The sequence below is a fragment of the Garra rufa genome, chromosome 13 (assembly GCF_049309525.1).
Source record: "Garra rufa chromosome 13, GarRuf1.0, whole genome shotgun sequence".
Taxonomy (NCBI): Eukaryota; Metazoa; Chordata; class Actinopteri; order Cypriniformes; family Cyprinidae; genus Garra; species Garra rufa.
In genome coordinates this window covers 21,838,686-21,848,359 of record NC_133373.1, presented here as the reverse complement: position 1 = coordinate 21,848,359, position 9,674 = coordinate 21,838,686, and the positions used below count along the sequence as shown (strand labels likewise).

General features: G+C 50.7%; 1 non-coding gene across 1 annotated transcript; it reads left to right on the top strand.

Moving 5' to 3' along the window:
* The first annotated feature begins 447 nt into the window (after positions 1-447).
* On the top strand, positions 448-529 carry trnas-cga (transfer RNA serine (anticodon CGA)). Its single transcript has one exon. It is a non-coding gene; the product is annotated as a tRNA-Ser (tRNA).
* The last annotated feature ends 9,145 nt before the right edge of the window (positions 530-9,674 follow it).

Below are 9,674 nucleotides of genomic sequence, written 5' to 3'. Positions count from 1 at the left end.
ATCAACTGCTTGGAAGGCAGCTATGCTCACCACTATACCACCAACGCAGGCGGGGGATTTTAGCTTTTAGCATTCTGAAAGGAATGCTTGAAGCGCACGAGTCACTGATAGGGCCAAAGGAGCTGAAGCCATCTTTGTTTGGATCCCGTCATGTACGAGAGAGTGCTGTCTTTCCACGCTGGCTAAAGAAATTTGAAGTTGCGACGCAGAAAGCGCAAAGGCCGCAAACACAGACCATGATGAGGCGCGCTTCGTTCCACTGCACGTTGGTGGGCGGCCAGTTTGATTCTTTGATCCCCCTCACTGTAAATGGGAGGAGTAAAAGTTAAAAAAGAAGAGCTCCTTTCTGCCACCTCAATTTTTCATCCGGGTGCAGTACAGGTTGTCCGCGATGTACTATGCTGCCAACATCTAGCCAACCAAAAAGCACGCAAAACACCCTCAGGTGTAGTCGTGGCTGAGAGGTTAACACGATAGACTCGAAATCCATTGGGGTATTCCCGCGCAGGTTCGAACCCTGCCGACTACGAAGTGCTTTGCCTGCTTGGCTGTTTGCGACAGCAACTGTGCCTTCTCTACTTTTCCTGGAAGCTGATTTCCCCCCCCCTCTAACTCCAGTTGCTGCACGACAACTGGTCTTCCCACATCTCTTTTCAAGCAGTGTTTCCAAAGAACCAAGTCCAATGGAAGAGCTTTTAGGTGCTCTGATATAACAGTGTAAAAGAAGCCTACTTTAAGCGGTCAGAAAAGAATGCTCGAATCCGGGTCATGGCAGGCCTTTGCCGTTGAGCGACGGGGACGTCCAGCTCCTTTTTGCCACCTCACCCTTCAGTCTTCAGTTGGATTTTGCGTCTGAAGCTCGGCGGCATCTTGTGTTGCCCGCCTCCAGCCAGGAGAGCAGGCGGGCCCCAGGCAGGCGTAGTCATAGCCGAGAGGTTAAGGCGATGGACTTGAAATCCATTGGGGTCTCCCCGCGCAGGTTTGAATACGGGCGGGTGTTCGCCTTTTAGGTTTCTGCGATGGTGGTTGGGCCTTCCAAGGCCTTTGGCCTTTGCTTTCTCTGCCGTAATTGTGTGCGACCTTTATCCCGTAGCGCCTGTGGCAAGTGAGCTTCTGCCGGGCGGCTTGTGGGGAAAGTGCTCTTATATAAAACGCACGTAGCGCAAGAGCCCTTTTAATTTTTAATTTGAGGGTCTAGTGTTCAAGTCCTGTTTGGGGTCACCGTAGTCGTTGCCAAGTGGTTAAGGTGATGGATTAGAAATCCATTGAGGTCTCCACGTGCAGGCTCGATTCCCGCCAATTATGCTGTTCGCCGATGCTGAGGAGAAGCGACCGGGCCCTTTTCTTCCACGTCCCTCGCACGGATTTGCGCGCCCCCCTCTCCAACAGGAATAAAACACGCCGCTGGCCCTTTTTGCATTCGGACGGCCGGTACCACCAGGTATGAGCCAGTGGCGTGCCGTGATCGTATAGTGGTTAGTACTCTGCGTTGTGGCCGCAGCAACCCTGTTTCGAATCCAGGTCACAGCAGGCTCTTTGTGCAGGCGAACTCTACAACAAGCTCCATTCTGCCACCTCCATTTTTCATCGGGTACGGTGCAAGTTATACTATACCACCAACGCAGGCGGTGGACGCTGGCTTTCGCGGTCAGAAAAGAATGCTGGAAGTGCACAAGTCACTGATAGGCCCAAAGGAGCGGAAGCCATCTTTGTTTGGGCCCTTTCAGGGTTTGGATCCCGTCATGTACGAGAGAGCGCTGTCTTTTCATGCTGGCTAAAGAAATTTGAAGTTGCGGCGCAGGAAGCACAAAGGCTGCAAACACAGACCATGACGAGGCACGCTTCGTTCCACTGCACGTTAGTGGGCGGCCAGATTCAATAATAATAATAATAGAATCTAAAGTTGTAGATAATACAGGAAAAGACATGAACGAATATTTTAAAATTAAATAATTATGTACAGAGTTTAATAATAACCGTTATTAACATATAGTGTTTACAAATCTGGGCACAATAAACAATGCAAGTCAACAAAATAAAAACCCACTAAAATACAGTGAAATACAATAAAATGCAATACTTTTGGTATTTCAATGAACAAATGGAAATTACATTAAATAATAAAAAAATAAAATTAATAATTTTAAAAGTGCAACAAAATATACAGTATATACCATATACATAACTTTGTGCAAGGATTGTTATTGGCAAATGACATGCCCAGACTGTTTTGTAACACAGTGAAGTCATTTTTTCTTTTCCTGCATCCACCTCTGCTTCTCAGCCTCATAGAACGGAGACTCTCCATGAAATTTCTGCACTCATTCCCTGAGCCTGATAAAGGGAAAACACTTTAGCAGGACAGTAAATGTATTTGCCTGCCACTCCAGGGAAACCAGCATGTATATGAGGACTGTTGGGTCCTTGTTTCAGTGGCAGAATCTGCACAGACGACCAGTAGGATGCTCCACTGCTGACTTCCGCTTGCTTCTCTCCTCAGTGACCCTCTTCCTTTCTGCCCCTCTCTGTTTAGAGGCCTCTTGTTCCCGCTGAAAAAAGGAGTCTCTGCCAAGTCTTCAAAAGTCATTCTGGGGTTGGTCATGTGTCAAATACTTTCTTGGAGCAGTATAAGTATTTAAAATCACTACCTTGATAAAAGAAATGTATTAAGGAGCCATCACCCATGTATCGAGACTGGCCACAGGCTAAACAGGATCTGGTTTGATTTTTTTGCTGCACCTGCTGTTGTTGTTGCTGCTGAACTGCCTGCTGCTTCTCTACGATGTCCTTCACCATCTTCTCGAGCGCTGCCTGGTCCAGAGAGACAGCCTCAGGAACAGTCTTTGCAGGTGGATTGACTGGGGCAGGTGGCAGTACTGTCACTAGGACACTGATAGTTTCACTGCTTGGCACTCTGTACCATAGCAGCATATTCAGCATCCACCTTTGTAAGGAGGTCCTTGCTCCCGTGGTGCTTGGCCAGCAAACCAACAATGGCATTTCTCATTGGATCCATCCATCTGTTATGGTCCAACACAAAGACTCTGCCACCTGTCTTAATCGGTCCAGTGTGAGCAGCACAGGGAGAAGCAGCTACAGGCAGTGGTGATGTGATTGGGAGTTCTAAAAGAGATTCACAAAAGTACTAAATTAAGTATTCGTGTTTTGTGTGCATAGATGAGGCAGACAGAATACACACATTGATGCCTGTATGCATAATATAATTATCTGCATCTAATAGACACTCCTCAGATGTTTGTTCCTTCACTGTCACAGCACTTGGAGTGGAAAACTGGTGAAAAATGACAGTCTGTGGGGTGGTCTCTGGTTCTGGAGCAAGAGGGGTCTCAGCAGAAGAGGTATCCTCTAAGCATTCCTGAAATTGAACAAAATGAGTGTAATAAAAAAGTTTATTTTTTTTATTTTTTTATCAATAGTCTGTTATCAAAAAAGTTTAAAGGCTTACCTGAAATGGAAATGGGAATGGAATGCCAGATGAAGACTCTTCTTGCATCTCTGCATCTCCTAGGTCTGTCTTCATGCTTTTGTGTTTGTCAAAGTCAAGAGGCACAGGTCGACAGCCTGGCTCCACATATTGCAGGCCAAACCTCTCTCCTGTGTCCCTGCTGGAGATGTGCAAGGCTGGATATATGGGCTGCCCTGTCACTCTTATAGATGCCCTGTTTAACTCCATCATCAAAACAGGGTCAAACACTCCAGGTAAGACAACCCCAGGCTGCTTCAGCTCCACTAGCGATTGCCCGTTACCTACTGAGCCTGGTGAAAATGAAACCCCTCCTGCTGGGAAGTGCCTCTGACAGGGATCCAAATGGGGACAGCAGCTCAATCACCCTTGACGTGGTTCCACCATGTCTGTAGAGGATTCCTTCCTCCACCTCAGGGTCACTTAGGCAGCCTCTAAGAATGTGGATACGCTGAATCCACCACATTTTTAACATTGACGGTTTAAAAAGAAAGATGTTGTTGGGATCCTTTGCCAGATAGAAATGGTGAAGCACTTCTTCCACTCTTTGGACCAGCTCTCTGGGATGTGGCACTTTTGTCCTGCAGTGCTTTCTGATGTGCTGCTTGGTGGGATTAGCAGGCTCCATACCACAGAATTTGTATGCGTTCTTCAGTTTCTCCATGTCACTCTGATCAACTACAGAGAAGGCAGAAGAGAGGAACTGGCAGGAGGAACTGTACAGAGGATGGTGCTCCGAAACAGTGAAACAAGTCCAGTTTAACAACCATGTCCTCGTTGAACTTCTGGCAAGCGGCATGTCAATTCTTGAGGTTTCCTGATGTAACCTCTGCCACAATAGCTTCAGTGGTCCTCCAGGCTTCCCACTGCTGGTGCTCATAAGGTACTGGGTCCATCACTCTGAAAGCGGCACAGCAGTCCCTAAGTACATAAAATGGGAAAGTTAAATTAATTTTAATGTATTGTATTCATAACCTTGATTCAAGATTCATACCTGTCCACCCACTGGTACTTGGCCTTGGGAATACCAGCAGCACTGTAGTGACTGGCCATCCCACAGTACATTGACTCCAGGGAGTGCTCACTTTCACTCTGCAGCATCACCCAGGACAGAATCATCCAGTTCTCGTTCATCACAGCATAGGATGACATTGTACCAGATGAGAAGGTCACTTTTCTAGCAACTTTGCGTGTGTGATCTGACCTGAACACCTGTCCAAAAGTGCCTTGTAGGAGCTGAGTGAGAGCTCCTTCCTGCCGCTGATATTCATGAAGAAGGCACTCTACTAAATAGTGTGTGTAACCCCCAAATGGTCCAGGTGTGTCATCCTTCCTTAGTGCCCCAGTGATGGTTTTCTGACCATACAGCCCTGCTTCAGCATCCCTGACGTTTTGCACACTGAGAAGGTAGGCCAGATGGGCTTATTCATATTTAAGGTGAAGCGCCTCAGACAGCTGGTTGGCCATGTCATTAGGGGATTTTCCAGAGCGCCTCAGTTCATCCATCACTGTTTTACAGATTGCCTTCTTATGGGTGAGGAAGGCTGGCAAGATGTTTGTGAATCGCTGTGGTAGCATGTCTAGCCACTGAGGTTTATCAGCGAGCCAGTATTTTTTGCATGCCTTACAACACAGACGTGAAGCAAGGATGTAATATTGGCTGATAGTACCAAGGACCACTCGGGGTCTTCCCACACCAGAGGACACAACATTAGGATTTTGACAGCCGTAGAGACAAGGCAGAATGTAATTGTTCCTAAGCCTTTCCATTATACTGTGCTCAGGTTACCAACTGAAAAAGGGATGGAGCTGGAAGTATTTGGGTGACGGAAGACCAGTGTTTGTCTCTATAAGCTCAGGCTGAGGTGGTGCCACAATGAGACCATATTCATGAGGTGTCTTACTGGGTATGATCCTGGCCAGAGCCCCATGGACTCCATCTCTGTCTTCATCCAAATTCTTTGATGAAGAGAGCAGTTCCAGTGGCTAATATCTTGCAAATGGCTGGGAACAGGTGCTTCTGTCTGTGCAGATGGCATTGATGCAGGAGTTGTAGGTGCTGATTGTGCTGCAAAAGATGGTACAGAGCCATCAGTCTGTGAAGAAGGCATACTGGGACTGGGACTGGGACTGGGAGGACTAGAGACTGTGTGTGATGTCGGCAGAAATGGAACACAAAGTAAAAGTAAATTTATATATATATATATATATATATATATATATATATATATTGTGACGAGTCTCTCTGGGCTCATCAGTGTCACCTTGGCAACAAACGCACGGCACCTGCACGTCCTCATCGTGGGCTGATCGGTCACAGCTGCAGCCCATCATCAAGCGGCTTGAAAAGCCGCCACCGCTCTCATTTCGACAGACAACTGTCTCATGCTGAACGTGCTGGTACTAACCTTTTCTCTCTCATCAAACAGAAGGCAGCGAGTGACCGACAGCCCGACTGAGCACGCTGGGACACCCACCTTCACGACCACGAGGACTTCACAGGAGCACCAGCCACGAAGACAGCACTCACCTTGTTTTTCCCATCACTTTTAAAAAAGTATTTTAATAAAATCCACCCTCCGGGGCTATTTCACTGAGCGACCTTGTGTGATTTCTCACCCGTGACACCTGGTGGAGAAGGCGGGCAATTGCATGAGAAATCACAAGTGTTTGCATTGCACCGCATTGAAATATATATATTTTTTCTCTTCACCCCCTCAGCACCGATCGGAGCCCTCTCTCCCCATGGAGCTGGATGAACTGCTGCAGCGCCTTATGGAAGTAAGCATCCACCAGCAGCAAATTTTGGAACATCTGGCCACTCGGCAGGGCAGAGCTGAAGAAGAACTCGCTGCCCTCCGTGCCCAAGCTGCCCAGCCAGTTCCACTACCTGACCCCCGAATGCGGGCTGCCCGGCTCTTACCCAAGATGACGGCTCATGATGATGTTGAAGCATTCTTACAAATGTTTGAAAATACAGCCAACCGTGAGGGATGGCCGCTGGAAGATTGGACTTCGGCGCTGGCACCCCTCCTCACGCTCAGCAGGCTTATTTCTCTCTTCCCCCTGCGATCGCTGGAGACTACACGGAAGTGAAGCGTGAAATCCTCGCCAGGCTCAGTCTGTCCCCATCTGTGCAGCGCAGCAATTCCACGAGTGGGAATTTAAAGCCCGGGTGCCAGCCCGAGCCCAGGCCGCTGAACTCGTCCGTCTGGCTCAACATTGGCTGTTGGACGGAGAACCCAACGCAGCTCAGGTAGTGGAACGAGTGGTCATTGATCGCCTCCTCTGTGCCCTGCCTCGGTCCCATCTTCAGGCGGTGGGTATGAGGAACCCCGCCACCGTCCTCACCCTTGTGGAGGCGATCGAGCTGGCGGATGCTGTCCATCATCGGGAGACTGGGGAGAGAGCGCTGCCGTTTCCCCGGAGGGTGGTCCAGGAGCGACGCACACTGGAGGGCACCTCGCGCGCAGTTGGCAGACCGACGGTTCCCTCGCCAATGGACGAGCCAATGCCCACCGCTGAACCCACGACACCTCCGCGGACTTGGCTGACGGGCTGCATCGTCCAGAGGCGGACGTTAAGCTGAACGGCAAGCCCGTCCGGACACTTCTGGATTCGGGCAGTGTGGTCACCCTCATCCAGGCCCAGCTGTGTCCTCCTCACCATGGCCAAAAGAGTTACCTACCGATCATGTGTGTACACGGGGACACCCAACAAGTTCCAGGAAAATTCCAATGGAAAATTTACCAGTCCCCCTACTGCTTGGAAGAGATTGGCTGGGGTTTGACCGCCTGCTCGCTGCCGCTGCTCAGCCCGGAAGGGAACCGTCACCGTCGCAGGCGGCTAAGAAGACCCCGTCGCCGGCCAGCGCTGCTAGCTTCGGACAGCGGGAGAGATGGTGAGTCCCCCTCTCAAAATACCTCATGATCCCCTACGTCCTCTTCGGCATCTGTGAGGTCCCTCAAGCCTCAACTGGTTTCACCCCCTTCGAGCTCCTGTTCGGCCGCCAGCCACGGGGGCTGCTGGATGTCGCTCGGGAAGCTTGGGAGCAGCAGCCTGCCCCCCACCGCACTGTCATCGAGCACATCAAACAGATGAGGGAGAGGATCAACCGCTTCATGCCATTAGTCTGGGAGCATCTCAGCAAGGCACAGCAGGCCCAACAACGCCACTACAATCGGGCAACCCAACCACGGGAGTTCCAGCCGGGAGACAGGGTCATGGTTCTGGTCCCTACCTCCGCCTGCAAGTTCCTGGCGTCATGGCAAGGCCCATATACCGTTGTGGAGAAGGTTGGTCCGGTTACTTACCGCCTGCGCCAACCTGGAAGAAGACAAGCAGAGCAGTTATATCACATCAACCTACTGAAGAAGTGGCAAGGGACCCGGGACCATGTCGCCGCCCTCAGTCTCACCGATCCCGTGGTTGTTGACATGAATCCCCACCTGTCGGCTGCCCAGAAGACCAAGCTGCAGCACCTGGTCAGTCAGTTTGTGGATGTGTTCTCCTCCAGGCCCGGGCAGACCAACGTCATCCACCATGACATCAGGACGCCCCCTGGAGTGATCGTCAGGCAACGGCCCTACCGAGTCCCAGAAGCTCGTCGGCAGGCTATTGAGGAGGAAATCCAGGAAATGCTGAAGTTGGGGGTAATTGAACCATCTCGCAGCCCATGGTCCAGCCCCATCGTGATGGTACCCAAGCCGGATGGCACCCTCCGCTTCTGCAATGACTTCCGCCGCCTCAACGAAGTCTCTGAGTTCGACGGCTATCCCATGCCTCAGGTCGACGAGCTGTTGGACCACCTGGGGAGGGCCCGGTACATCTCAACCACTGGCAGTACCGGACACTCCCCTTCGGCCTGCATGGAGCGCCTGCAACATTCCAGCACATGATGGACATCATCCTGAGGCCCCACCAAGCTTATGCGGCCGCCTAGACTGACCGCCAATCCCCGCAAATGCCACCTAGCGCTGTCTGAGGCGAAGTACCTGGGCTTCCAGGTCGGCCGTGGCCTCATCCGGCCCCAGGAAAAGAAGGTAGAGGCCATCCGTACCGCTCCAAAGCCACAAACGAAGTCCCAGGTACAAGCCTTTTTGGGGTTGGTGGGGTACTATCGCTGTTTTATCCCCAACTTCTCCTCTTTAGCCACCCCCCTGACAGACCTGACCAGGAAGGGGCAGCCTGAGAAGATCTGTTGGACGACAGCCACCGAGGAGGCCTTCGCTCGGCTCAAGACGGCCCTTACCTCGTCACCCGTGCTCCGCGCTCCCGACTTCGGTTGCCCCTTCCTGCTGCAGACGGATGCTTCCGACACCGGACTAGGAGCCGTCCTGTCGCAAATCCAGGAAGGTGAGGAGCATCCCATAATATACATCAGCAGGAAGCTGTCCAAGGCAGAAAAGAACTATGCTGCCGTCGAGAAGGAGGCCCTGGCCATCAAGTGGGCAGTCCTGGAGCTGCGCTATTACCTCCTCGGCCGTAAGTTCACCCTGGTGACCGACCATGCCCCCCTACAGTGGATGGCCCAGGCTAAAGACACCAATGCCAGGGTGACCCGCTGGTTCCTCGCGCTCCAGGACTTCCACTTCGAAGTTCGACACCAGGCCGGGGGCGCCAACGCCAATGCCGATGGACAGCTTTTGCAGGTCTGTCAGGGGTCATTCCCCACCCACCCCTTATCTCACCCCTACTGTCTCCTGCTGAATGTGCTGGTACTAACCTTTTCTCTCTCGTCAAACAGAAGGCAGCAAGTGACCGACAGCCCGACTGAGCACGCCTGGACACCCACCTTCACGAGCACGAGGACTTCACAGGAGCACCAGCCACAAAGACAGCACTCACCTTGTTTTTCCCATCACTTTTAAAAAAGTATTTTAATAAAATCCACCCTCCGGGGCTATTTCACTGAGCGACCTTCTTGTGTGATTTCTCACCTGTGACTATATATATATATATATATATATATATATATACACATTTTTAAATATATATATATATATATATATATATATATACAGTCAGGTCCATAAATATTGGGACATCAACACAATTCTAACAGAACAAGATGTGCTTTAACTGCAGACTGTCAGCTTTAATTTGAGGGTATTTACATCCAAATCAGGTGAACGGTGTAGGAATTACAACAGTTTGCATATGTGCCTCCCACTTGTTAAGGGACCAAAAG